Source organism: Halyomorpha halys, unplaced genomic scaffold (assembly GCF_000696795.3).
Source record: "Halyomorpha halys isolate HHAL.00 unplaced genomic scaffold, Hhal_1.1 Scaffold560.1, whole genome shotgun sequence".
Classification (NCBI taxonomy): Eukaryota; Metazoa; Arthropoda; class Insecta; order Hemiptera; family Pentatomidae; genus Halyomorpha; species Halyomorpha halys.
In genome coordinates, this window is record NW_027105487.1 from 11,531 (window position 1) to 38,505 (window position 26,975).

Sequence of the window (26,975 nt, forward strand, 5' to 3'; positions counted from 1 at the left end):
GTTCTCTAATCTGTAAATTTTTTTTTCCAGGTAATTATATGACTTCTTGATTTGACAGCTAATATTTTGAGATGTGTTGTGAAAAAACAATGAGGTAGGAAACTAATTAATTTTTGATTATTAAAAAAAGTAACTTTTGTGTAGTATAATATCTTTATCTAGCCTGGATTCATTTGATGAACTAAACAATCTAATATCTGATCAGAGTAATGAAAACATCTATGGCATCATTATTTCCAAGATTACTAATTTTCAGAGTCAGCAGTTCCCACAGATATCAGCTTATGATGAAATACCTGAATTTTATCTTCTTATTTTTTTATTAATTTTTTCTTTCACTACCTCCTTCATGCTGTTTTTCGTGGAGTAGCCTCATTCCATTTCTTATATGTCTCTCGAAAGAGAGTCATTCTTCGGAGTTGATCTAATGAGATACCGCGTTCCTTTCCGAGCCTGTCTACAGTCATTGTAGGTAAGCCTTTGCCTGCCAACTGGGTATTGCTTCCATCTGCCAGTGGGCCTTCAGATGGTCTCCCATCCTTCAAACATGGCCATACCATTTCAGCTGGCGTTCTTCCAGTTGAAATTTTTGATTTTAGTGGTTATTAATACAAAAATCACCATATAATATAGTCTAGATTAATATTATCTTTTCCGATTCTGAGAATAAATGTGCACCGAAGACATAACCGCTACCCTTCCATTTATTTATAAAAATCTGACATATTTTTTTTTTGAGGTGTCTTTAAATTTCAATCAGTTACAGACATAGTTAAAAGGCCGAAGATGTAAGGAGAAAGCCAAAGCATTCGAACGTTTCCTCCTGGCTTGAAGGACGAAGGACCAACGACCCCGCTGGACAGGCTGGTAATCGTCCGCGGGTATCGTCCTGTAGAACAATCAGGGGTCCCTATTGTCCCATCAATTGTCCAATATCTCGACAATTTTGCTATCAAGGCGTTTAAACCTTTCTAGAAGTGATCTTGTCTTCATTCAAGGTTTTTCGACATTGCTACTGTCTGTCGTCTCAATTACTTCGGTTGATGCATTGATGTTGCACCATTGAATTGGTATATAAATTTACATTAAAAGAAGACTTTGTCTATAACCCGATAGTTTAGCGTATATGCTGTGTAAGTACTGATTCAGTACGAAGTATGTACTCCACACAAGTATTGTTAGAGTATTTTTTATTGAAAAATAAATCTTTTTCGTTAATTACAAGCATATACAGAGTGTCCCTAAATTCTTGGGTAATATTTTCAGCGGTGATACTGTTGATACTGTTCCGATTCTCTACCGAATATGAGAAAATGATATTTTGTGTTTGAAATTCCATTCAAGAAATATGGTTTGTGTTGTATCAGTTCCTTTGTTATAAATAAGACTCTTCTTGTGAATGTTTTTTTTTCAGGCTCCTTTTGAACTGAAGGAATTTCACTTCTAGAAAAGTTTTTTGGCCTTAGAAAAAAATAAATAAATAGGAAAATAGTTTCAATTTCGGATAGTTGAGGGTTATATCGTTTACATAGGTATCGCTAAGAATTGGCTTGGAATTTTTATGGTTTGGAAGAATAGGGTTTTAGTATGGCATCTCTTAAATGATCGCCAATATTTAAAGAGACGATAGGCCTCTAAAGGAACACTGGAATAAGGTCTTATTACAGAAAAGCATAATACAAGTTTTGAGATTTTTAAGCGTCACGTTTTTCGTGAATAGGAAACGGCGGTAACTAAAAACGATAGTAAATAAATCATTACTTGAGTATGCCATATTAAATAAAAGCTAGTCTAATTTGTTTTTGTTCAAAAGTTCGAAGGTGGCTTAATCTGTAGAGAATCGGACCATTGCCTATACAAAATTTGTGGTAACTCACATCTACAAGTATTGCTAAAGATTTACAGTACACTCTGCTTATATACTTTTGTTTATAGTTTCACAAGGGTTTTGTGTCTTAAGGTTGAGGTTAAGATTACATCTTCATGACAGCGTAATATTTTCGTCTACTATTTCGTTTGTATCTCAAAGTTGTTTACAATGCTCGCCTTCACTGGTTACCTCTTCACTTAAAAATTAAGCTAGGCTCAAATTTTTTTTTTATCACAAGAGAAGATAAGAAGGGTACCGTAAATTGTTTTAATTTATTGTGTATTTAATTTGTGGGATGTTGAATTCTCTTCCCTTTCCGTATCTGATATCAATTAGTGAAGAATCCTTGGTCCTTATAATTTTATGACATTATGTGGAAGATCATATTATAGAAGATTGCCAATAAAACTTATAAGAAATTATACTGTAAATTGATAGTACATTAATATTCCATTCGAGGCTAGGGTTAGGCTAAAATTTATTTTGCAAAACTAGTCTCAGTCATTGAGAAAAGTAATGTGCCTTTAAGCAGAAAAATTAAGTTGTTTCACTCATTGATAATTTAAGTGAGTTAATATTAGGAAATAATTTTATGTGGTAGTCATATCAATAGAGTTATTGTTTATGGTGTAGGATCTCTTTACTTATTATTTATATGGCGTATTCTTTATTGAAGTTGGTCGATTTTAATTATAAATTCTATTGATTTTATAATGAATCACTGATTGATTGAGGTTTGTCTCTTTTACCCATATCAACCCTTTTGTTATATTTTTTATTGTATTTTAATAAAAGATGGTAGAAAAGTAATTAAATTCCATATATTTTTTAGGCGATATTAAAGTTTTTTCTCATTGTTTCAATTAATTAAACTTAATAACTTTAAACATTTTACTTGATGAAATGTATGAATAATTACTTTGCCGCCTTTTGTCAACATAATTAACGATATTGCTTTGGAGTTTGGTGAGTATTTATTTGTTTGATGAGGAGAGGCCATTAATAAAATTTGAAAGAGATGTGAAGTGTAGCTAAGACATGAAGTAATTGAATCCTATTCTTAGAGCGTGCCTCTTAGGCTAAGTTGTATTCCTTCTTGAAGATCCCCCACTCGACAAACACCATTAGCTGCGGTATCGTATTCCTACGCTGGTCTTCTATGACCTACTTTGTGTGCAACTTATTCCTCGGATTAACTGTATTTGGCTCTTCTAGGATCTATCCCTTTTTTCGGCTTTTAGGACATATTCGCGAAATATTTCAACCTTCGTTAATGGAAACCAAGCAGTACGTCCCGTAATCCCTGTTATTATGTACTATCGATTCAAGGATAAAAATAATGAAAATAATATAAATATTAGATTGGACAGGATGAAGTATTATAAATGGATGTAGTAGATGCTGTTGGAGAATCTTACCATAAACCCTTCCAAGGAACATGTTTTTATTTTGTGTTAAGAGGAACACGTGTCTGTCAGACATATATGTAAATTTGTTTTTTTGAGGAACATATGACTAATATGCATTTAGTTGTTTTCCTTAACAGGCTAGAATAAAGTGTAGTGAAGGGTTCACTACATTAACGCATACTTTAAGGTGTTTAAAGACTGTTTCCATTAGGGAGTACGGAACAAAATGCTTTCTAAGGTCATGCTATGGTACCCTGCTTATTACTTTATAAGAAACATATGCCTGTCAAGAATGCAAAGTCCTAAACCTATGCGTTACAAAGTCAGACATGTGACTAAGCATACTTACGTGTCTGACAGTAAGTTATAAGTATACGGAAACGGTCTGTCAGAGTGTTGGTGTCAGACGGAATATCTGTCTTTGTAACTGTGTGCAAAATAATGAAATCCTACATGTGTGTCAGACATATGTTCCTTCCAAAGGACTAAGAAGCGAAAATATGTCTGTTCATCTACTTCGCAATTCTCTCTTAAATACCGGAAGAAATGAAACTTTAGTTGGAGTCGCAGTAAGCCCGAGACCTTGACGTTAAGATGATGGTGGTGAACAGCCAAAAACAGAATTGAGTAGATGACAACAAAGGACACCAAGGTCTTTTTTAAAGTATCCTGAATAGGATTTACTAAATTCGTATCTTATGACTGCATTCGCAATGGTTTGGACCATCTCAATTGATAATGAACAACGTAGAGAGATCTTGAACAGACCTTTCTTTTTTCTTTATAAGATAAATATTAAATATAACATGTTTTTGATATCAACGAACCCAATAACCTGTTATGGAACGGTTACTTCGACTTTGTCTAACTTAAGATTGGAAGTAATAAACCTATTTAACTGTTTTGGAATGGAATTGCATTGCTTTGGTATGGCTATAAACGTTAAATCAATTATACATGGGTCTTGCAGTGTGAATTCTGCTAAATTAGCGAGTAGGTATATTGGATTGAACAGATGCAATGATCGTATACAAGAATGTGTCCAGTTAAATATAAATATAATGAGGTTAGCATATTTCATTATGAACCGTGCTGATACGGTTTCGTTTCGTTTCGTTCGTTGGGGCGCCTTCCCGAAGGGTTTAGTTCTGGAACAGATTTCACCCACCTGGTGAGGATAGCTGAGTAAATACTCAAATAACGAAGTCGCGGTATGGATTTGACATTGTTATAAAGTTTATATGTTAACACGCTTCTCATTAAGGCTAGAATAAACATAGCAAATTTTGTAAATGTTTTTCCTGTGAACTTTATCACATATTTATCATGTTGAACTTTGTTCTATAATGCTTAAGTATTGGAAATTACTATAGTAAAAATATAGTAAAATTATTGTTAAATTTCTGGTTTTAGTTACTTCTACCGCCCCGTTGGATTCTTTTATTTGTAATAGAAGTTTAAATCTTTTTGATCCTCAGGCTTTATTGGGAAGACGTTGTGCAACCTTCAACTATTTGTGCCTGCAATTTGTTTATATTATCTGCTCTATGCAAAGTGACAGATACTCTAGATAAAAAGGAAGTGTTTCGTTAAAGGCCATGCAATCAATGGTCACTATCGAATAATGTCTTCGGGAGCTATGTCCTACATGCAATGGATGTTCAGAAATAGTTTGAGGCGGTTTTAGCACTTATTCGTATTTTTAATATGAATATCGTTTTAAAAATTACAAGAATTTAATTTTAGATAAAACATTTACAAACGTAGTCATTCAGCGAAGGTGGTTATTTTATGAAATATGCTAAAAATAGATTGTTATTCTTAGGTGTCATTCCTAACTTTTTGAATAGTATGGGTATGCCCAAACCTTGGTGACTATGAAATTCACAAAAAAGTAGATTTTTTTTTCTTTTTTAGTTATTAATATGATCGAAAACAAGAAACGAATTTTTTGTTAGGATAATATTGGAAAGTTTCTAAATAAAGCACTGTTAGCACGGAAAAGGATAAAATCATGCAAATTTAGATCAGAGTTAGGACATCTCACATCAGACAAAATGATTAATCATTTCATTTAGTTGATTGCTTTGTTTAGCTATATCTAGTCTGTACTTGGGATCTATTCCTGTCTTAATGATGCGTGTACAGGTTGGTTGGTTACTGATAGACCTAAGGTTTGGTTTTTGGTCATTCCAGTGTTATAGAAAAGTTGTTATTATAGTTATTCAGACATATCCTCGATTCGTGATATTATTTTTCCTGCACTATTTTTAAACATATTAGTTTTTGTGAATTATGTTAAAAGAATTTGTAGAAAATGTATTTATCATTTTATTGATCCTAGCTAATAAACACAGATAATAAAAAGCATAAGATTACTATGACCAGGGTAAGTATATAATATACAAAATATAAAATTTATGATGCTTTGTTGAGAGCTTATTAGCTACTCCTTTTGTTGCATAATGTACAAACCATTTCATCGTAATTATTTGTTTATTGTTATCAGTATACAGTATCTGTCTATATATCTTTTTGTTTTATATTCCTTTAAATATAGTTCCGCCTCAAGCTATCGTGTATCTTCCCTAACCGAATATATTCTTTCATATATAAAAGAATATTCGCTTTCTGCTCATATATCCGATATTCACTTTGTCTAACTGGTAGTATTTGCCTCTTTAGCAAATTTTTAATGCCCAGGTGTCTACGGTATAAGGTGTATAGAATCTTTCATTCATGAACTACCTGGAACGGACATAAATCTTGAATTCAGTATGTACTTTCGTGACAGTTCTAGGAATGTGTTGCATACCAGTCCATTCATCCTGCGAACCAGTGACCGCTACAAAGACCATCTTTGAGTACAGGAAGTCTGCTAGTACTGGCAGCCTTGTGAAGGAATGTGGTTTTCTGCTTTTCTGATTTTGTTTCATAGTATTTTAAAACAACGCTGAATGTTTCTATATCATAATAAATATATCAGAATATTAATTAATTCAGTGCAATGTGAATAATAACTACTTTTGTTACTGCCTGAGAGGGATAAGGAATGTATAAACATCTATCCTATTCTACCTATAGTGAAAATGTCGAATTTTCATTTAATGTGATTGCTAAAAAATAGAATCGAACTGGCGCCGCTGGCAGTTTCTAGGTTGTCAAGGTGACGCCTTAACACTTGCCCACTTAAAATAATAAATGGCCTAATCCTCTTGTCCTTACACTGGAGGTAGTTTAACGTCTCTCAGTATTTGAGATTAAGGTTTGCAAATAATAGAAATATTGATTAAGAATGAATAAGAATGTTCATATAGATTAATAATGTAGGAAAAATTAATAATTACTGTTTTATTTTATAATTGGATGGAAGGAAGGTTAGTGATTTCGATTTCCTATCGATGCCAAACCGTATAAGATTTCAGCCTAGTGATTAATTTTTTTTATTGAAAGAATGCTTTTAGGTTGTGTATACAATAATAGGTTGCAATTAGTATGAGCTCAGTGGCAGTATGAATAATGTTTTGATCCTATCTTCCGACCTTACATGAGTAAGTCACGACCTAATGACTGCTTATAATAGCGGCTGGAAATACTCTGTAATTTACTCGAATCTATACGTGGGCCCACTATATACCACCTGCGGACCCTATTAACTGCCTTGTTGCCATTTTCAAGGGTTATTACTATATTTTCTGCATTTTTCGCTGAAGAAAAACGTAGTTTTTATATTTTTGGAAATAAAATATCAATGCTGTTAAAACAATTATAGCCTTGTTAATATATAAACTGAACTTGTTTCAATGCAATTCTTCTATAACAATTTTGCATTAAATGAAATAAAATAACTGCACATTAGGCATTCGTAGTAATTGTGATGATTATTCCTAAACTGTAAATACGTAGCAACAGAGCCAGATATTTTTTTCTTTATTCTTGTTCAAATTGTACGCCGAAATTAGGAAAATATTCCGTAAAAAAATAGCTTAACTTCCACAACAGTATTCAATAAAAAGTATCAAAATTTACTTTTAAACCTTGAATGTTACGAATTGATAGATATTTCGTTTCATACTTTTCCCGACGTTACGTTCTTTTTAAAGGAATATTTTCCTAATTTCGGGGTATAATCTGAAAAAGGGTATAAGTTAATAAAGGAAAAAAATATCTAGCTTTTTTGCTACGTATTTTCAGTGTAGGAATAATTATCACAGTTACTATGAATGCCTAGTGGTGTTATTTTATTTCATTAATAAATTTTAATTGTTCATTAAAAAATTATTGCATGCTAAATTCTCCACATATTATGAAAGAGGTTGGAAAAAATCACTGTGCTCCTTATTGTAGGCAAAATTATTTTATTTTATTTTTATTTTTTAGAGATCAAATTAGAATGATTACACCACCGGAAAGAGAAATAAATCTCTTTCATGATCAACTGATTAAGTAGATGGAGTTATATCAAACTATACTTCAAAAGATCTTAATCAAAATATCACTAAAAGGTGGCTGGAGAGAGGAGGGGGTTGGTATCCAAGTCACTTCACTGAGCAACTACTCTTTTTCCCCGAATCACTGATCTCTGAATATATAAAGAACTGGTATTTCAGTCAGTTTATTAGCAGATGAACGTCTACTTGATGCACATTTCTGTTTATAATCAATAATTTTCCCTTATCATCTTAATTGAATATTGACTTTTCAATAGAAGGTGTGTCACTTCATCTTAATTAGCTAGGAAGTTTACTGGTTCTGTTTTTCTTCCTTGAACTTACAAATATAGTAAAATTTTAGATTGAATGTCACTTTTGTATCTGATTTGTTATACCTTTCCCCTGTATTCGTATTAATTGATTTCTCTCTATATTATAAGTGAAGTTCGGTCATTGTCTGTATTGTTAAAGCCTACTTGCGAAAAATTATTCTTGACTGCTATCAATACATAACCAAGACCACCTCATGTTGAATTCGATATTTTTGTGAGATATTTCTGTCCTAATTTTAAGTATGAACTTCTGATTGCTTCTGATGCTTGTAAGACTGTAGTTACAGCGAGATGTGCTCGTTCCAACTCCCTATTCTGGAAGAAACTGCAGAATATACTATCTTATAAACCTATTATCTAAAACTATCTCATATGATATTACCTCGAGTCTTTGTCAACTGCGTGGATCTCTTAAATCTAGAAACCTTATGTTGTATTCTGGAGACGCAAGATGATAAGAGAGGTGTGGACCCTTCAGCTCGGAGGAAGTACAAAAAATAAATAAAGGATGTAAATATAAAATATGTTAGGATCGGAATGGCCGGAAGGCGCGATAAGAAACCAGGTGTGTACAGATGATACCGTATCATTGGGAATCTGAGGTTAAGCACCCCGATACTGAACCATCATTACCCGCCATTGTAAACATTACATTAATATTCATCGTCCATCCCCATGGCCATGTAAAACCGTCAGGAGATAATTATTTCTTTATTATCTTATTTCAGCGGCACACTTTGATTTTGGGGTAGGTCCAAAAAAATAACTAGGGCATGAAATTATTTGTACTGTTATACTGTTAACTAGATCTTATCTATGCATAAGTTAAGGGTCACTCCCTTTTTAATAAATGATTAATAATAAAATGTTATTCTCAGATTCTTTATTTTTATTAGTATATAACTACCCATAACCTATAGTTAAAATCAGTTGTATGTTTAAATCATATAAAAACGCCTTTCTACAGGTTAAAAACAATTAATTTAAATTACAAATGTAACTTAAAAATGTGTTTACTTTTCGTTCATTGCTACTTCGGTCTCATCATTTTTTCATTTCCCATACCAGTGCCTCAATTATTCCTAACAACTGTATTACTATTCGTTTATATTTTTTGTCTTACATTCCTCACTGGCCGCACCGTATTTACACACACTTATTTATTTTGAAAATTATGTATTTATTCCGTACAGTAATATAAGCTGTTTCGAATCGATCCCCTAACAAGGCTATCGGTGTGATTTATCAGTTGCTGTTAACCTTATCACAGAGCAATATCCAAAAGTGGAATACAATCACCCACCCTCCTTTGTAGAAAATTCGGCATCTCTATTCAATAGGATATTGTTGATGAGAAGCCGAAATCCGATATTCAATAGGCTGGGGGTAGATAACATCTACAGTTATAAAGATGAAAAACTCTATTATAGAAAAAAAAAAGAGGGGATGGAGAAATACTGTTTTTGTTTTTTTAACGTTCTTTCATTACGATGAATTAATTTTAAATTGTTGAATTTATTTTGATTTTTAATTGAAGCTATCATTTTTGAATAATTGTGCAAACTTCCATACTAATTGGAGCTTTTTTAATAACGAATTTATAAATTATGAACTAATTCATAGCAGAGTCAAATATGTTTTTTTAATAAATCAAACAAAACACTTAATTATGATTGTGGTATCTATCATTTATTTTTTGAGATTATAGTTCATTGTTTTAAAGATTTTTCTTTTTGTGGACTTATACTAACGATATATTTACGTTGCTCTCTTTCAATACTGGGTTGATCAAATTCCTTAAAAGTAACCGAGGTGTAGGTTACAAATATTAGTAGATAGATTGAACCTGTCCGATGTGTAGAGTACTAAACATAGATGTACAAGTGTATACCGTGAGGACTGTTCAATATCATGATCGGTATGCATTGCTTACAGTCAGCTCATGTATTTGTTTACCGCTTGAGTTGTGTTGAATCACAGCTCTACTGCAACGGCTAAGTGTTCTATTCTTTGCTATTCAATTATATTCCTACACGGGTCAGAATCAAACAAATGAGTATTGTTCTTAAATTTAGTCCTAACTGAAATAGTTAAAATTTTGCTTTAAGCTAGAAAGCAACTACATCATATAAACTTTTTATGAAACAATCAAATAGTTCATAATATTATATTAATTCACATGAAATTCATGCAATAAAAATTATTGATTATATAGACTGTTATGATATTTAAATCATTATCTGGTTTATAAATAAATATATAAAATATATTGAATATTTAGTGATAGTATATGAATATATCTATCACTAAATATTCAATATATAAAATATATTGAATAATAATTTAGTGCACAAATTAGAATTGTTAACTGTGAATTGTTTTTTAAATCCACATTGTGGTATGATAGCGTTTCAGCTCATCAAAATGGACATAAGCTTATTTATATCTTTTTTATACCAGCATTTATTAATTTAAAATCCTTTCAAACTGGAGACTTGAGATACGTGATCATGTTTGTATTTGTTTTAAATAGCCTTAAGGAAGTGCCCTACTGATTTCGGTCGGTACATCATTGGCAATGAAGGTCAAATGTAGAAGCAGAAATATGTGGCTGTCAGTTACAACAATCAACTTCTAGTTTTTTTATGTAGCTTTGTCAATGATTAAACGTTTACTAGCGAAACACAAACAATTTTCTAAGATGCCTTGACTTTTATTTCTTCATGCCTCAAGAAAATTCGTCCTTTCTCATTTCTGAAAACCTACAACATATTTTTCAAATTAATTTTTCTTTTACTTGAACCTTTTCTTGAACCTTGAATTTGGACTTAGGTTCTTGCTCTAAGCAACATATACTCATCAATATCTCTTTGTTGGGCCACTGACATGAGTGTTACATATTGGACACAGTTTTTTTTCTTGCAGAAAATAGGTACTTGATATATTATACTATTTCTAAGGAAGGTGAGAAAAGGTAAGTAAGAAAATGGCCAACTTAGGTTTTGTGTTTTACGCGCTGTAGAATATGTTGCAATCTTGATTCTTTTACCAAAACATTATGCTTTCACACTTATGGTTGAATGATGAATATATTAAGAGGGTTGTAAAAATAGAATAGATCAGATTTTCATAATGTTCTATATTCACATGAATGACATTTAATTGATTTGCTGACTTATACTACTTTTCCATATGCTTTGAAATTTTGTAGAAGTGGATTACTGCGTTAGTGCGCTACAATGACATTATTGACATTCCTTTCATTCATAACTTGTTCTCAGAGGATACGATTCCTGGGTGTTACATACCCTTCTACGACTTATACCGCCCCAACCGCGGCCCAAGTGAGTGCCGAACGTCCAATAATAGAGTAAAGTGGAGTCTAAAAATAAGGCAGCAGCACCATATGTGCTTCGGTAGTCACCATCCAGTCCTTATTGTGTCTTCTTCCCTAACTAATTCCTGTTGACTGAGACTTGACTGCTTTTTATCATATCCTGGAGAGGGTGGCTCAACAAATCCCTTTTTGAAAGCATCTTTTTATAAAGGAACTGCTTTGGTCTCAGTTACAGGAGCGAACTTGTTCCGTTTGTTTGGATTTGAAATAATGAATGGTAAGTATAGTCTAGCAAAACAATAGTGAATACCTTAAAATATTTTTAAATGCAGTCGTTTATCCTTTGAGAATAAATTAAAAATCCTTAATAATATCTCAAAATCTTGAAATGAAGAACTTCAAATTATTTTACACAGCGATCCTGTAACTTGCAGTAAACGTAGACTGTTGCCTTCTTTGCCAATAAAGTTTAACACGGTGCTGATAAAGGGGCATGTTAACAAACGTTAATAAGGCTTGAACGTTTCAGTTCTTTGCCATAAGACGATTATTTCTATATCTCCATCATATAGGTCTTATCGGATTAATTGATTTATTAATTTTTGAAGAGTATTAAAGAATCTTATAAAGAAGGGAGATTGTGTGAGATTGAGATTAATTCACCTATTGGTATGGAATAGATAATAAAAAATGGAGATAAAAAATGATTTGACATCTTTGATGAATTGTGTAAGACATGCGTATAGTTGTAAACATTATTTCTATATCTCACCGTTCTTAAACAACTTTAAAAAAAAATATATATATCAACGAAATTTATCTACGGGACAGGATTTCATGAGTATTTAACAGTTAGAAAACAACTTTTAATTACTTTGGATAAAAATGCGAAAAAATTGAATTTTTACCAAATCCTCTATAAAAAACTCCAAATTCTAATTCACAATCAATTATAAATAAATTGCAGGGGGGGGGGGGAGGAAGGGGAGAGAAAGTACCTAAGTCTAAGTAGACGGTCCAATTGTAGTAAATTCCATACACTATTTTTGTATAAGCATAGGTAAACGTATTTTTCTTAACACAACTATATTTCGAAAATGGCTGGAAAGTTATGGTAAAATTTGTATAGTATTAAATTTTATCAAATTAAATCCTTTATTTTTTCTTTCGCATTCGCAAACGCAATTTTCTCTTTCCAACTTTATTTAGGAATGGTTTATCCGATTTGACTCAAAGCTTATAAAAATACTCGCTTTGATATAGGAGCAGCTAACCTACCCAAATAATCACTGAATATTTCATCAAAATCCGAATAACAATTTTTTTTTTTTTCCTGACCTCCTAGAAATTTTAAAATAACAAACAAATTTGTTTTAGTTATGTCTGCCTCCAATCAAATCTATGCAGTGGGTAAAACACTTTTTTAATATATATTAAAACCTATTTAATCGACATTTTTGTCCGAACAAAAGTTTATAAAGGTTTGTGAACATTGTAATAGTATTAAACATTATTAAAGGCTTGTAATATTAATATGATATTCTACTATCGAGAAATACAAATAAAAACTTTTAATATAAACAATGTTAAAACTTTCTGGAATTTATTCCTGCCTTACCGTCAACCGTTTGGGCGAGCATGGTTTCGGTATGAATTTACTTGATATAATCTCCTAAAGTACATCACGATTGTCTTTATAGATTCTTCACCTCGAAGATTCTGTAAGAATAGTTAATATTTTAAATATACCAAAATCTCTAATAAAATTCAGAATAAGCCGGCTGTTATTTGACACGCAACCATGAAGAGACAGACATCAAAGAGGATTCTAAATATAATTTGACCTGAGAGAAATGGCTGAAGCCTGCTCTTTCTTCAGAGGGCATATGGAACTGGGTACGCCGGCTGCTTTATCGTCCTCATCTGAATCCCCAGCCAGTCATCGGCCAAAACGAACAAGAAACTCTTTTGCTATGTCGGCCTTGGCCATCTTGCTCTCCCTTTTGTAGACTTGTCTTTATGCAAGCTGCATTCTGATCAGAAATTTTTTTATTTTTATTTTCAATACTACTGTGCTAGAGCTTGTTATTTTTCTTCGTTATTTTTGTGGTTGTAGTGGGTTCTTTTTAATTCTTTATAATTAATTTCATGACAGAGTAAGTTAAAATTATGGTCATCGTGTATTGTATATGGTCTAAGGATCACAGTTATTTAGGGAAAATTGACATCAGAACAAACTTCACCAACAATGATTTTTTGTTCTTCGATGGTCTATAGACGCAAATAATTAACTTATTTATTTATAATCGCAGATTGTATATATTATTTTATCATTATGTTATTTTATTTATTTATTTTTCATACAGATACTTTGATTATGTTCATCTTGTCTATTCTTTTGTTTGTATATATTTTAAGTTTTTTTATTATTATTTTTTTTTATTTTTTTTTTTATTTTAGTATGTATGAGATCATTCATCACTATTAACTATTGCCCACAACTGTGTGGCAGATTGTAATATCTATCAATAAATAAATCTATCAATTCCAAAAAAAAAATTTATAATCGCATAGTATGACTATCCATCTGTTGGGCAGATGCATCATACAGTATGATCAGCAACATGGTTCTTATATCAAGGCTCTTTTTCAAAATATAGAATTATAAAAAAAATATGCTAAAATTAAGTAAGATGCTACAAAATGGATGATTTTGATGCTTGGGCATTTGTTATAGTTACAGTAACTGTAATGATTAGTTTCTTCCTTTATTTTAAATGTTACTTATTTGTTTGCTTGATGTTATGTGTTTATCTAGCGAACTCATAAAGACTAGCTATAAACAATTTCATCTCAGGTGCAATTTACTCATAGAAACGAATATAAGAAGGTAACTGTAAACACAAGGAGGAAATTGAAAAGAATGAGAATGGGAGATCTACTCCCATAATCTCTTAAAGCAGGTCAATAGAAAGGTTTACCGCCGGGTAATGTTTTTTATCAAGCCTGACATCCCATTATAGTGTAGAATATTGTGCCAGACATTACCTAAACTATATTATATCTACTATATTTATATATAGACTACTATTTATATATAGACATTTGTGTGTTTGGTCTTTGAATTGTGAAGTTTACATTAAAGAAATTAATTTATATCTATACAATATCTTGGCAGGGCGGTAAAAGTAGGATAAATCAGAAAACTAGCTATAATTACACCTCCCTAGGTATTACCAGTAGATACAACTTCAATAATTAATGTGTTATTTTCTGGTGAAAATTGGTAAGGGCCCGTAAATAACTAATTACCGCATATATTATTAGATATTTATTTTTATAACATAAATGACCTTCAAGATTGGTCCCAAAATCCTATACGGTCAAAATTCAGATAATAATTTAATTATTACAAGCTTAACTTATTAAATTTGTTCATTACATCTCTCAGTTCAGATATTAATTTTTTTTTATCGTTTATACGTAATATCAGCTTAAGAAACATAAGTTTTTGAAAAAAATTTGATTAAGATAAAAACATTGAGAGGAAACTATTTAATTTTTAGTATTTAATTAACTTAAACTTAATTAATGATTCTGGAATATAAATATATGAAGTTGACAACGTTATGTTGGTCTACTCACTTCCTATATTATTAATATAGATTAATTTACAGATTTAATAAAGTAGTTTTATGTAACAAAGAATGAAGGCCCGTTTCTATTTTCAAAATATTGAATAGAAGTTGACAACGTTATGTTGGTCTACTCACTTCCTATAATAATAAATAAGTAATATATAATAAAAATTAATTTACAGATTTAATAAAGTAGTTTTATGTAACAAAGAATGAAGGCCCGTTTCTATTTTCAAAATATTGTATAGAAGTTGACAACGTTATGTTGGTCTACTCACTTCCTATAATAATAAATAAGTAATATATAATAAAAATTAATTTACAGATTTAATAAAGTAGTTTTATGTAACAAAGAATGAAGGCCCGTTTCTATTTTCAAAAAATTGAATAGAACCATAACACTGAAGATGACTACGTGCGTTATATTTTAAGGAAAGGCTAATGTTATTCAGTGGCCGGCTCATTATTACACCTAGGGGCTATTTTATCTGCTTTATATTATGATTGGCCGATTGTATATTTTAATGGGTTCATTAGGACCTTGGAAGTGATTTGATAAATGTTTTAGAATGAATAAAACCTTAGTTTCGTGGGTAGTGGACGTGGGCGAAAGACGTATTCATTCATGGGTTCCTACCATTCATAAGTCTGTGGTCGGTTAATAACAGTCCGTATTTGATGAATACTCGACTCCAGTCCTGACCAGTCCAGCAATCAAACCCATGTTTGTTTTTACTGAAGAGGTGAAAGGTCTCGTTCTGGAAGTATAGTCATTTTGCACAGTGTGCTATTTTCTCAAGTATTGCAATGTTTAGTTTTGAATGATTCTTTTTTTTTTTTATTATAGTAATTTTTTAGATATTACTTATTTTTTTTAAAAACATTAATCAGTTATAATCCTCTTTAGCAGTACATAATGTTATTTTAAGCGTAATAAAAGTTTATATGAAAATGTTTTTGTCATTTTTATTTATATCTGATTATTTATCAATTCTAACTCATATATATAGTACAATCATTATGTGTTTTTTTTATGATCTTATTTTATAAAAAGTAGAATGGTGCTATAACCATATGGTTAATATTGTTCATCAACATTTTACCAGATCTAACCTTAAGATTCCTTTACTAATTTTCGGGTGTGCTGGAATTAAATATATTGCTGGAACCTGAAATTTTCTATATCACTATAGGTCATTGTGAAGAATTAAAAAAGATATAACAAAAAAAAAAACCTTCATCTAGTAAACATTAAGCGCAAGTCCCACGCTGACAGTAACAGTGACAGCTGTCGTAACCTCAAACATCGTGTATAAGAAGCCATTAGTTGTCGTAGCACTAGTTTCATCAGGATTTGTTTGGTAGTTGTTAGTAGTCTTATAACTTATAACACTAACCTTCAAAATTATATTTTTCACATTTTTTATTAGTTTTGGTGTAAGTTGTTGTTTGCTGTATTTAATCATCCTTCATTCATCAACTTAACCTTTCTCATTGTTGTAATATTACTTGTACGACAGATTTCTGTCACGTGGAAATGGTTATTACTTACTAACTACCTTTAAGTATTATTAATTTCAATCCTTTACATATAGTTTTTAAATTCATAAATTAATTAGGGTAATAATTTTGTAGCAATACTCCTACTTAACTACCAGGAACTAGTGCCCTTTTTCTCATTCATATTTTCATTTTAAGTTATCAAATGAATTTTCATTTAATAAGGTTTATTAGTTTAGGGGAAAAAATAGTGTAATTTGCATTTCTTGCTGAATATGAGTCAGTGTTTAATATTTTAGCCTTGGTTTTCACAGAAGCTTTAAACTGGGTCATTTGAAATAGTGGAGATGGTTGTAAGTGGATTCCTTTTCCTAATGGCGTGAATGAACCGAATATTTGATGACAGGCCGACGAATCCTAAGCTGGTGGACAATGAATCCTTTCATTACGTAATAGGATGATCTGATAGGCTATCTAATGCCCAGCGTCCTCTCTCTCATTAGTCTTTTCCTGTTTCACTAAATGTTAATTTACCATGCCAGTTATGATCCACAGGCTTTTTAATTCATCGTTGTCACCTCTTGTCGTGGCTAATCGTTGGTGACCATGATCAATACAATTTGAACACGTTTAAAAATTATAAGTCTGATTATATGTATATAAACCCTACAACCGTTCAAGTTTGGGCCGAGGCATACCCGATTAAGCAATAAAGCCGGTTAATCCGATACATATAAAAAATAAATAGTTTTAATAGTTGTGATTCCCAATATTTAATTATGCTATTTCTTACTCATAGAATTTTGAATAAGTTAACTTACACACCATACGGCAAACGCAGATATAATGTAAATTTGTATATATATAATGTATTGCATTATATTATAATGTATTCTGTAACCATTTATAAAAATAAAGAGGTTTGAAAATTAAAAAACTAAAAAAAACTTACACTGACATAGTCATAGCAATCCGTCTACTTTTCTCTCATATTTTAATTTTCTCTCTTCTATAAATGACTTCTTCAGAACGTTTAACATAGCTGAACGGAAAATCTTAGTACAATAACCAAATGAGCCTTTAAACTAGATTGAATTCTGGAGCAAAACCTACAAATATCTTTCATATAAAATAAGCAGCCCTTCCCGTACTTAAGATTTACATCGAACTGGAGCTTTTGACAGATCCTTCATTATCAGATCCCATTTCCTATGGAATTCTATTCTTACTTCCATCCATAGCTCCAGTGCCCTTCCCACTTTCACAACCCGCTTATTTCATGATTTCCTATCCATCCAGTTCCAATTGAATTAAAATTGTACTGTCCTATATTTTCTTCTGCATTATACGTAAGTTTATTATTTTTACTCTTTTTTCTGTTTAAAGACTTGTAAGATGCTTTCTTATAATTTATCATATTTTTTTTTTACTATGTGTTGTTTATTCTGTACTTTTGTTTGATGATATATACTCATTTTCATACGTAAAAAAATATTATCCATTATTGAAATAAGTTCCTGAGATTTCCATACTATAGGTTTATACTGGCTGAATAATTTGACATGGTATAACCAAATTTACTCGTAATTTTTCAATATTCCTTCTTTTTTCCTTTCAATATTTTTATACGAATGAAAAATTCTTTCTGTCGTATAGATTTATTTTTCACATTTACAGCCATTGATTTGTTTTGACAGTTGGTCTCATTCACAGAATTTTAAATAGCTTAGTTTTTCTCTTACTAATTAGTGGTACTTATCATTCAATCCACTTGTAGAAGTTTAAAGAAACGAGCGTTTCCCGTCGGTGAAGTACAAAGGAACGAAAGACAAAGATGCTTACCGACACGGCCTCAGGTGCTTCATCAGTGCAGCTCGAGCAAGTGTGGATGGAATAGTTATTTGTTTTTGAGTTGTCGTAGTTTGGGGAGAATTGTCAACTTTTGGTATCTAGAAACTCGGATAAATGGTCATGAAGCTGATAATGAATTATGTAATTGTTTACTGTTAAAATCTATAAACGAAGCTCAAATCTGTATCATTGTTCTCATGATGGAACTTCTAGAGTAAGCAATAGTAACTTTTTGTGTAGTGAGAGTAAATTTTCTCTCTTGCGTTGTTCAATGATTATTAAAACTTGTAAAATCTACCTATTGTCATCTACCTAAATTCACAATGATAATTTAAACATTAAATAAATGGTATTACTCAACTACAGTCGACCCTTGACTAGATACCAGAGAAAAACTTCAAATTACTGAAGTTTCAAAATAATAAGAGTTAAAGTAATCTAGCGGTAAGTAAACAAAATTTCAATAAATTAAGGTTTAGTTCGAATTACTTGTGCATACGACATGATATTTATTTCAAACGTAACTATATAATAAAGAGATATGGTTATATACAAATATGAAAAACATAACAATGAAAATGCTACAGTTAAATGCTCATTTTAATATAAAAAATTTGTATCAATCAATCAAATTTTCTTTTGCTGAGCGACTTTCACCTAGCATTGTCAAGTGAATTTTCGATGAAACTGAGGAACTTGATGATAGTTTACAAAATATTTATAATAGATAATAATGTGCTTTGGTTGTGCAGGCTAATTTTCAATATATTGTTATTATAATTTAGTTAAATAATGTTTTAATAATAAACCTTAATATGTAAATGAATTTGACAAACACAAGAGTGTAGGTCTGTTAGGACCAAGACATATAGATTTCTTTAAATTTTTTCATGGGACTGCTGAAAAAACTTGTTTATGTGACAACTTCTCTCAGAGATGTAGCAAGCACGTAATTTAGTTATAAATTATTAAAAAAAAGAACTTAATGTTACTAAGCCAGGGTAATATATTGTTAACTATAATTTAGCATCTAAAAACTTTGAAAAAGTACAAATTAAGTAACTGTATTACTATATTAAATAACTCAACTACAAAAAATCCTCTTTTTAACAAACATGATCCGACAGGCTTTTCAAAAGGTCGATAACAAAACTTTTCTCTTTTATTAAGAATCTTTAACCAAGAGTATTTACGGTTACGTATTTTGTTTTATAGTACTTTTTAATATGGTGCCATTAATAATGTTACATCAGTCAGATCATGGAATGTAAAGGACTCATTAGACACTATACGAGAAAAAGTATATCGTTTAATCTATCAGAAATATTACTTAACTGGACTGGGTCGATATACTTCAGTTTAGAAAAAAATCATGATAACTGTTTTCATTATTTGAGTATCTGAAAGCCGGCAATAATTACTTTTTAATTTTATTTTTCATGTTGTGTATTTTTTTTTTACAAGTCTTTAGCATTGACAGGATGAGTGATGCCATTATGTTTTTCTCTTATTATGGTAATAAATTTAATTCAGCTTGTATTATGGGTGCGGCCCATTAAATATTATTAAAAATTTTTTTAGCTATTTATAAAAACGAAATTATAACATATCCACTATTTCCCGTGTAAGATAAGGTCGTTCCTAATTCGGGGTTTAGGGGTACATTAGCCGGGAAGCCTTCACTTCTATTTTCTATTGGTGTTTTGATCTTCCTGAGGGATTGTGACATGTACATCGCCCAGTACTCCCTGTAAGTGAATATTTTAAATGCGAATGTTGATAACCAATGATAGGCATTGATTAAATTATAAAAATATTTTTAATGATAAGTTATTAGTTACCGTATATATGTACAACCATCTTCTCCTCCCGTATACAAATATTTTATCCGATACATTCTATAAATCTGTCACCTATCACTCAACCCTCTTCAAGAATAGAATTCCGATAACAGCACGTGCTTGTCAACTTCGTTCAACGTTTTATCTTTTTGAATTACTGATGCTTTCAATCCATATAAATATTTTATTTTTCTGTTATCTATTGATGTTTTTTAAAATGATTCAAAACTAAAATTAAACTGAAAAGATTAGAAAAAAACAACGTAATACGGATGTGCCTAATGGTTTGATGGCGGTTTTGGAGAATAATTTATATTTCCCCAACTTAAAAACCTTGGAACACAGATGTATATTGTATTTATTCTAACGGCTGTGTGATTCCACTACTAACGAATGACGCAACGAAACTACTTTGTCAGTCTTGTTTGGCTGACACTTTCCCTGGAGTTAAGCGTGAGCACTAATGAAACTGCTAACAATAGAGACCTTGGTTCGGTTTCCGGTGCTTTTAAGTCGATTATGTGTTCATAATATTTTAATAGGCAGTTCGTTAGCATAGTTTATTTAAATTTTACATGATAAAAACTATTAGATACAATGGTAGGAATAATAATAATAAATCAAGTACTTCATGACTAGGCTGGATTCATCAGAGCCGGCGAAGTAATGTTCAGAGCTAAGGTTGTTACCGAAAGGAACATTATTTTGGAATATTTTAATCATAAGATTAAAGAGAAATTCAGACAACACTTAAGACTAACATGTATATATTTATATACAAAAAAAAATTGTAAGTGTTGCCTAAAACAAACTCACCATCTATAGGAGTGCTATGCTTTCTTGCTTTTCCTTGAAGATTATTGTATCCTCATTATGAAAGAGGGGAACAGCTGAAAAAAGCTCTATGCATAAAGTTCCTCAAATCTGAAAAAAAAACAACTCCAATTCGGTAAAATGGTGCAAACCAATGATCATCAAGGTAACTGTATCAAATAACGTTGAAGTTATTTGAAGTGAAAGACCCCAAATGTTAATTTGGACCAAGTTAACACTATGTAGAATTGAATATTAATAGAAATTCATAATTGCAGTCAGTGATGTTAGTATGAATGTATAGACCCGCGGGGCCAAGTTTTAGGAATACCAAGTAAGTTAAGAGACCCGAGTAAGCTTCTAAAGCAAAAGCTTCTTACTCGAAAAACTCAGAAGAGAACACTTGATGGAGGACGGAATGCCCAGTTCATATGTTACATAGTTTTTGAACAAACTAAATTTTTTGACACACTTTTCAACCTTTATCTCGTTCTTTTATTCCGCAGTAAGTTCTGATAAGTTGAAATATAAAAGGCTAGGACGGAGGCTAAGCCGATTCGAGGGTGATCTATCCATAAAGATAGGGCGGCTAAAGCTCTTTGCCTAATCGAGTCTGATGGCGAGGATTATATTCCACCCCGGTAAGGATATAATCCTCAGCGGAATTTATTTACGGGTTACTAACCAGTGACCTCGTCAACTAAGCTCGGGAAAGTTCATGTTATAGTGGCTATATGGTTTCTCCTATCTTCTTTAATGGTGGAATTCTTCATTAGTTCCTGAAATTTATTACAGTGCTTTGAAAATTTCATCCCTTCGCTTCGATGCTATTTTCTTCGCCTTGGAGATCGCCACGTTTGTGTACAGATTTTTACATTTTGTTTTCGCTCTTCATTGTTCATGACAAAATAATATATATAGGTCCTCCATATAGATTGAATTAAATGTAATCTTCACTTATATTCAATTACTATTGAAGTGGAAACCATCACGATTTGAGATTTAAAAGTAGAGATATAGTAATAGGTTTTCAATTATTCTCATTAAACTGGAAGATGAACCCATTCCACAAATAACTCATCACCAAAATCATCAAGGGTCCTTAAAAAAAAAAAATTAATTTTATAGTTCGATGTTTGGAACGTTAATTTCAGCACCATCGATATTCACGGCGAATATTTTGGGATGAGCTTTGGGTATAGCTGGTTTCCAATAAAGCATGAAATTATAAATCTGATTTTTAATTGTTTTTTCCAGTATTGTAAGCAGCTGTATTGTTGTTGCTAGTTTTATATACTATTTAGTGTTATTATTAAATTGAAGAAAAGAATATTCGATTATTAATTAATGTTTCTAATATTAATCGTACATTCTTAGATTAAAAACTAATATTGAAAATTCCGTTAGCAACGGTTGATTCAATTATATCTTTACAAAACCAATTAAAGGGTCGAGTCCACCACCTGGAGAATTTTTTTTTTCTTCAAATTACCCATGAATAGACTCAGGAGATGATAGACCCTCTTGAACACTCATCCTCTTCAAAGTAGACCATCGATCTACTCAATGAGTAATAATTCAAAAAGTTTAAAACTTAGGTTAGGTTCTCTTCATTAACAAAAAGGTGGTATTGCTCACGTGACCGGTTTATTTGTGGTCCTGTTACGTTGCATAAAATAAATATACATTTTCTTGCATCATAAAATAACAATATTTCCTCGACACTATTAATAATAATCAATTTTATATTATATTTTTCATAATATACTCTTTCAATTGTCCAATTTCCAATGTCTCTTTTCTGTTTTTGGTAAGAGGTTTTGGTTTTTATTTGACAATTGACTTAAAATATCATTACAATTTATATAAAAGTTGTTGAGATTTTTTTAAAATTATAATTGGCAAATATATGTTAACACTTATCAGCCACTAGGCATTTTATACGTGTTTCTCAACACGTACAATAATTTATTGTTTGAAAAGAGTTGAGACAACTTTATTTTAAAAATTCAGATTGGTCAATAACAGCAAACCCATAGTACTATTTCTTCAGGATTTGTGAGGTTTCAATGCCATGACTCGTGTAGTCTGGAGGTAGTCAGGACAAACGGATTCCTTCCCAGAATGGTGCGAAAGAAAGAAAAACAAAAAAGAAACCGGGAGAAACTGGTTCAAGGAAAGGAAGAAGAAAAAAGGATGAAGAGACTATAAAGAATTATAACTGGGAATGTCTGTGAGGACCCAGCTTCTCTGAATGGGACGCTGCCAGTCCCAGTTGGCTAATTGCTGGCGTGCTAATTGGAATCAGTCTATTAGGTCCTGCAAATAAAATCTATCACCGTGCTACCATTTTTGTTATCTTATCGTATTCGTGTATGATGTATTAAATTTATTAGTAGGTCCAAAACTTTTAAAAGGTCCTCGAGATCAAACATTTTTTCTAAAAATTTTGTTCTGCTATTTTGTCTTGTTGGATATCTTTTTCTCTTTTCTCTGAGAAACCGCCTTTTCCTTAAACAACTGGACCGTTTTCAGTACTGCGAAATGTAAAGAATGTCAGAAAAAAATCCTTGGGAGAGTTTAAGGAACCTAAATTCCAATACTTTGTAAGTCTATAACTGGAATAATTGCAAAACCGATCAAGAGTGACTTATCAATTTTTTTTCTCTGGCTATATATGTTAATGAATTGTTTAATTTGTTTAGTTCTTTTATCATCCAATTAAAAAAACAAAACAAGCAAGTTCTTGTTACCTTAATATGTCATACATTATTCATTAAGTTCTTGGTTGCTATTATTGTCAGGTTTAATTTGAGGATTTAATGTTTTTAAGGTCTAATGTGTTTCATTTTAACCACCAGAGGGTGGCAAGATTTCCCGCAAAGATTGTGTTTTTTCAAACTTCTTCCCGCGACTATTAACTTTATCATTAACCTTCAGTATTAATATTGGATATATGACAATTTTCTTTTCAATGAGTAAGCTCAAATATTTCAGAGATAAAAACTAATCTCTATTATTTTATTTTCTCTAGTTAGATTTTTTTTTCCAATCTGCTTATATTTTAAAACGTTGCATTTCATAATAACTCCTTTTAGATAATGATATTTTGAAATAAACAATAAGAAACTGGACTGTTTACGATTTCTTCGCTGTTATTGTTTATCTGATCTGCCATTACTTTTCTTAAGAAATCGATTGTTTTTATGATGAAATTTCTTCTATAGGTTCATATTTCATTACATCTCCAGTTTCTAAATCTAAGAGATATCTAGGTTAATAGAATTGTAGTCAGCATATTTTTCTGAGAAAAGTACATTAAAGGAAAAATAGTCTTGTGATAGATTTTGATCTTTTAATTAATCAGTCTATTAGAGGTTAATTTAATTTATAGAATAATAATATTGGCTTGTATTTTTTACGATTCAGGTTTTACTTGGGTTAAGAAGTTGTTGTTTTTTACTTTTACTTATCTATATATGGATTATATATTAAGAGAAAAGTATTGCAATAGTGCAACATTTGGAATTCAGGTTTTCGACGGAATTATAGTTCGTGAGGTCCAAATAACCAAGTATAGCAAAATGGCGTAGGTGTGTTTATGAGCAGCCTACTTCAAGTCGTCGAGTCGTGTCACCCGATCTTTCCCGATTGCATAGCAGTTCAACTGTTGTATTATTGGCTGAAACACAATTTATATTCGTTATTCTCCCCTCGAAAACCCAGTAATATAAATTTTTATAGCAACATAAAAATAGAATTTTTTTTTTTGGGGGGAGGGAAATCACAAAAATAGCAATAAATTCCAGAAATTGTCTTTAGGAGAGGAAAATCATGTTGCTCACTCAGCCTCTTTTAAGTGATTACCTGATCCTTCAACTAAGAAAAACATAGTGGTTCAAGTGGTATATATGATTTTCCTGAGTTGGGGTGTTAACATTATAGTGACCTGGTTTGTAGAATTGCCCGATGATGCAAAAAGATTTTTATGCAAATCTCATGCATCTTTTGTTTTATAAGGGTTAATTTATACTTATATTTCAATTTTGAATAAAAAACATATTACTGTTAATGTAAGTTACAATTGCTGATTCCCTGCATGAATCCAATATTGACGTTCCTCATTTGTAGCATTCGATCCTATAACATTGTGTTTCTAAAAATTGAATTATTTTTTGAGATGAAAATTCTTTGTTAATATAGGTTTTTAGAAATGAATTATTACACTGGGGTAAAAATTCATTTCTTCTCTGTCATTTCCTTGTAGAAACAGCGAGAATGATTGAATATAAAAAACAGTGATATAACTAGTCCCACTCTCCTCGCCATAAATGAGGTAATCGCCTATAGCCTTGTTGCTGAGCTCAGAATACAAAAGATTTAGCCATTGTCACTGGGTGATGTTTCTTACATATGCAATGCCGTCCTTCCTACGCCCTAAGACGTTGGAGTACCATATAGCTCAGGGACGAGTGTCTTGACCTTAAAAGAAGTGGAAGTGAGATTTAGGTAAGTGGCCAAATCAGTTAGTTGGTCGTAGGTTGGTCACCTGTTCTTGTATTTCCTCATTTAGCAAGGCTGCTTCCATTTCGGGACGTACATATTTGGCCTTATCAAGTTTTCATGTTGGAAATAATGACTGGGTTTACCTAGTATCTTTGAACATATTGCAGATTCAATATAATTTATATTGCATCAATGATATTTGTACATATAAAAATATATCGTTCAGTTGTTTCCATCATTACTTCTTCCATAAACCATAAGCTCATCATATCCAATAATTAAACTTTTATAAATATTGTCATCTTATTTTCACTTTTTTTGATAAAAACAATTTTTAGAACGTCGTGTAAATGTAATTATGCTAGTAATTAATTATTTTTACCAATGAATTGTAATTTTTTTCCCCAATATTTGATAGTCTGGCGCTTCCATCATCCGTTTAATAAAATTTGAGTAACTCTCTGACTTTTGAACATTTTCCGTGATTAAAATTCCATACTTCCAGAAGGTTCCAGATAGGAATAGAGTTTTGAAACGAAACGAATCTTGATGTTTTATTAACATTTCTAATTAGTTTACCTTTTAAATAAATCATATTACTCTCATGATCTCTCGATATCAACGCCTTTCCAGTTCCTTAATTTATTCCGACCAACATTGTATAAATTATATTGATATTTGATATGCTAAAACTATTCCTAACTGATCTAATTAGCACAGGTTGCGCTGTAATTTAGAACCATTCATGTAACTATCGAAAGTAGACATTTCCTTATGTGACTGCTACTGAACATTAATATTCTTGAAAGTGTAATTTTCTTAATTGAGGACATTTCACATATTTCATGGCAATCATCGTCGCCAGATTCCGACATTTCAACGCCACATTAATTAGCGATATTATTTCTCAAAGAATAAAGTTAAATTGATCCTTTGAGGAGGTGCCGAAACCCAACGACCCCTTTAGCATTAGGTTGATCACCAGCCGCTACCTTTAACGACCTGTCGTTAGCATTCTCCAGGAAGGAGGTCGCACTTCCAGAAATGACAACTCCGCATATTACGAGCGCGGATGGTGGTAGGTCACCCGCGATCATAATATACAGGTTATAGAAGAACTAGTCATTGCATGCCTATCCGATAATAGTTTAAATATGATTTTTGAGATATATATCAAATCAACGTACATTCACCCCACCCCCAATTGGATTCTATCAGTTGTAGGTTAGGATCATTTATTCTACATTGTAGTTTTTTCAAATATCCTTTTACCCATTTCATGAATCTTTAAAGTAAATATTAACCTAAATTTCCCAACTAACCAGCTTCCTTGCACGAAGCACTAAACTTCAAATACTTCTATTTTTTTACTTTTTTTTTTTTTAAAATTTGTGATTTTTACTGTTAGTGATTTGATAAACTCTCAGTACTGGACCATTTTTTAA

General features: G+C 31.4%; 1 long non-coding RNA gene across 1 annotated transcript in view; it reads left to right on the forward strand.

Annotated features, from left to right (window-relative positions):
- The first annotated feature begins 29 nt into the window (after positions 1-29).
- LOC106684257 (uncharacterized) overlaps positions 30-26,975 on the forward strand; it is a 76,593-nt gene continuing 49,647 nt past the window's right edge. The window contains exon 1 of the long non-coding RNA XR_010844553.1: positions 30-94. This is a non-coding gene — a long non-coding RNA (uncharacterized lncRNA). The remainder of the gene's footprint in view (positions 95-26,975) is intronic.